This window comes from Candoia aspera, chromosome 5, assembly GCF_035149785.1.
Source record: "Candoia aspera isolate rCanAsp1 chromosome 5, rCanAsp1.hap2, whole genome shotgun sequence".
Taxonomy (NCBI): domain Eukaryota; kingdom Metazoa; phylum Chordata; class Lepidosauria; order Squamata; family Boidae; genus Candoia; species Candoia aspera.
In genome coordinates this window covers 59,969,042-59,973,250 of record NC_086157.1, presented here as the reverse complement: position 1 = coordinate 59,973,250, position 4,209 = coordinate 59,969,042, and positions in this window count along the sequence as shown.

Below are 4,209 nucleotides of genomic sequence, written 5' to 3'. Positions count from 1 at the left end.
TCTGTCTGTGTTTCTGTTTATTTCATATGACAAGGAAAGAATACTAAGATATTATGGAAGAGAAATATTAAGGGAGGCAGTACATTTATTCATGCTTCAAGGAAGTTTAAAAATGTAACTATTTGAAAACTATAGTAAGCTAAAATATTCTGTTGTTACTTCAGTGCCATGCCTTTTGTAAGCTATGTGGGGTTTTAAAAATAATAGAATGTCCACGTTGCTGGAGCATACAACAGAGGAAAGCAAATATATACAGTATGTGAACATTCTTCATCACCCTTGTGATCTTGAAATGTTGGGAATGAAGTTCCTAAAATTCCCAGCTAAAGAAATTCTGGAATTCTAGTCCCAAGAAGTGAGGAGAGCACCAGGTTGGGGGAAGACTGTTTTAGAAATAGAGTTATCTCAATAGTATAATAATAACAATCCACTCCCACCTCCCTCTTTTTTTTTTAAATCTATTGATTTATATCCAGGCTCCTTTATCCCCACATTCATCAGCGTTCTGTAACTTCAGTGAAATAAGTTTATCATGACATAATAAATGAAGGAAGAGCAAAATAACCTTGCTGTGAAGTTACTGTTAGCCTGCTTGCTATTAGAATGATTAAAGCCATGCTGCTTGATGCATGGAGTAGCACTGGAGAAAGGGAAATGCATAGTGTTCAAATATATTAAGTAATCTTCATACATGGACAGGATCTAAAGAACTACTTTGGTCATGTTGGGTGGCATTTCTTAGAATCCCCCTTGAACAGGAGCATTCACCAATGTAGCTCCAAAAACTGCACACTGAAGCCACTGTGGTTCCGAAAGTATCCTTGCTATTGTTTTGCCCCTTCTTTTAAAAATGATTCCATACGGGATCATACATTTTGATATGATATAGTGTCTGGATTACACAGTCTTCAAAATACAACTTTATTCATTTAAAGGCAGTGGTGAGTACAGAGGAGTAGGAGCTAAACCATCATCACAAGAACAATTCAGTAAGGAGCTGTGACATTTATGCAATTGCACTAGACAAATCTGAACCCTACTTAAGGTGCATTATTTTTCCAGTTATGCGGTATTTGCGCCCTGAAATCTAACTTAAGAAATCTAAACGGTGTTAAGTGTGCAGACATGCACAAAATTAGAAGCAAGCACAAACTTTGTAGGCTGAATGAAAATCCCTGAAGTCTTATTCTGATGCAAATGAAGATATGACGATCTTGGAGGAAATCAGATTTATGTAATTTGTTTTGGAAAAGACCTAAAGAATGAAATAAAAAGCTGGAATAAATCAGTTGCACAGGGAGGTGGGGAACAGAAATAGAAATTTCAATTCTCATGGGAGTATTTTATTTACCCCAGCATGTTACTGAGATGATTCTTAGGGCTGACCTTACGCAGAACCATTTTCTCCCTCTCCAAGCAGTTTCAAAACTGAAATTGGTTGTCTTTAAGAATGCCCCTGAAGAAAATCTGTTTGAAATTTGTGAAGACAATGCATTCTCTACATCCCTGGATGATTCTTTACCAAAGAGCCAAGGAAGCTTAGATTCAGTTGCTTAAGAGTTTTGATTCTTGCTGTCTGATCTAAATCAAACTGCATTGATTTTAACTTTTTAGGTCATTTTGATCGAACCTTTAAACACCTTTTCTCCCTTCTTGAGATGTTGGTACATGGCATTTAAACACAGCTGCACCAATATTGGCAGTTTTATGTTCCAATTGCTTTCCTATTACTGTATTTGTCACATCAAGTCCACTATTTGCAATTATTACACACACTGAATTAACACATTCACTATGTTGCCTGTCATAATCCCAAAATATTTTTCCTAGTAAAATGTTCCAGTTTAAACATGGTTCTTTAGAGCAAAAATCCAGTGTACATTATTTTATACTTATTTACAATGAACCTCATTTGCTATTTAATGCCAATTTTGCCTGTTTGCAGAGATTTGATTGGAGTTTTTTGCTGTCTTCTTTTAATTACAATAAATCCTACCTTGTTACTCATCCTAACTCAGGAAAACATTTAAAAACATATCTTGCTGTATATCCTTGGTGGAATCCTACTTTTAACATATCTCCATTGCAAAACCTGTCCATTTATATGCATTTCCATATAATTGATTTCTTTAATCAATTAGTAATTCATAGTAACACCTCTCCCATAACTACTGTATTTGATCAGACGTCTTTGGTGACAATCTCAACTTTCACAGTTCTGAAGTCCAATGTGATTGAATCAAAGCTTTTTGGAATGTTTTACTTGTGAAAAGTAAAAAGTTTACTTGAATTGAATAGAAGAATTGTCACTGTTTCCAATCAGTTCAGCAACAATTCCACCTTCCAAATTATGGGTTCCATGTAGATATAGGTCGAGGTCACCTCCCCTGAGGTTGGCCCCCGATCAATCATTCTAAGACATAATCAGGATATCAATAAATGGTGTATCTTTGTTATGAACAAAAACATGCATTATTTAATCTAGGTAAGAGTCACTGAAATTACTTATTATTCTGTTGCTCTTGTTCATGACACACAGATTTTTTTTGTATCTCAAAACACTTCCAAAACAATTTGGTGGTGGATATGTTGCTCGTGAACTCCTCAGAAGGCTTTTCCCCACTCCTGAGTTGAAATACTATCTACCCATCCTTGAATCAGCAGGAAACTATACCAACTTAAAATCTGCTATCCACATTTTGGACTCCTGTCCTGGCACTGTTGCCTCTGTTTTGGGTCATCACAGTTACCTACTTACCTCCAAAGTAATGAAACACCAGAAAGCACCACTTGACCAGTTTCATCCTCAGACATGGGCACTAGATGTTATTTTATGGGGTTCAAACCATCCACTGGGAATTGAACTCATGGACCTTTGCACTTTAGATGAACTCTTTCCTAACTCTTGGCTATCAACTGTAAACAAAAAGACCATGGCAATAGGACTCTGCCCATCTCAACTACACAGTTTAGAGGGGAAAGTAGCAAAAGAGATCCTTCTTCAATGTCGCTATGATATCGAGTGCCAGAATGCATTCCAAAGTCATGGAAAAAGCCTGTGCCAAATCACTTTTATCACTTCTATATTGTTGCCAAGAAAAGTACATGAATATGCCCATGAAGTGACCAAGAGTTGAGCCTGATTCAAAGGAGATTTTATCTTATTTTCTATGCAGGATCTTTCATGATACCTCTGGTGGTTATGCTGTTATCAGTTTTATTTATTCAGGATTTGAAGTTGGATTTGAACTCAGGATTCCTTCTGCAGAGTAAGTCCTTGCCAATAGTGGTACCTGAATGACCAAAAACCTATATCTGCATGCTACTGTATTAAAAATTGTGACATATAAACAATTTCCAAGGGGAAATAAGACAAACAAGAAAGTATTGACAAAGATATGCCTATCCCAAAACTGAAGCTTAATATGATATTTTGGACACAAACAACAGATCTAGAAAGTTATGCTTAATAGAGGAGAACAAAAGCCTAATAATTCTCTCAAAAAACACCTCTGATAAACACAAAAGAAGTTCTGGCAGTGATACAAGAGATTGCAAACAAAATTAAATAATTATTATGAAAGGAAATGGGCTGAACCGTTAAAATCTCTGGAACCAAACATTACAGAAATGCTAAATAAACATGCTAGTATAAAACAGATAGGAAATAAAGTACTAGAATTTGGAACAAGGCAGAAAACCACAACTTCTAAAACTCAGAATTGTCAATATAAAATAGAAAATTTTGATGAAGTATAGAAAATTCATGACCAAACTTACCATGCATCCTAAGTTTCAGATAACAGAGATTACGAAGTGTCCTCTGAGAACATTGTCTGTTCTAAAAACATGTTTTTCAGATTTTTTCCCCCAGAATTAAAAATTGGTCTCCATTTATAAAACCATAAAATATGGCTAAATAAAAGGACATTATTACTCAAACTCTAGTAATGGATACCATGTTGTCATATATGATAATCTGGTCAGCAATGAACTAATCCAACATTTTCAAGATGGTAAACAGGAGATCTTAAAAAGTGGTAACCTGGACTCACATAGTACATTAATCTATAAGATTTGCAGATTAATTTTTGCCTAGTCTAGCATACTAAATGAACCTCCCTACTATGAAGGAAGCAAGAAAAGCCCTGCTGGATGAGTCTGACGGATCATATAGTCCAGCATTCTGTGTTGGACAATGGCCAAGCA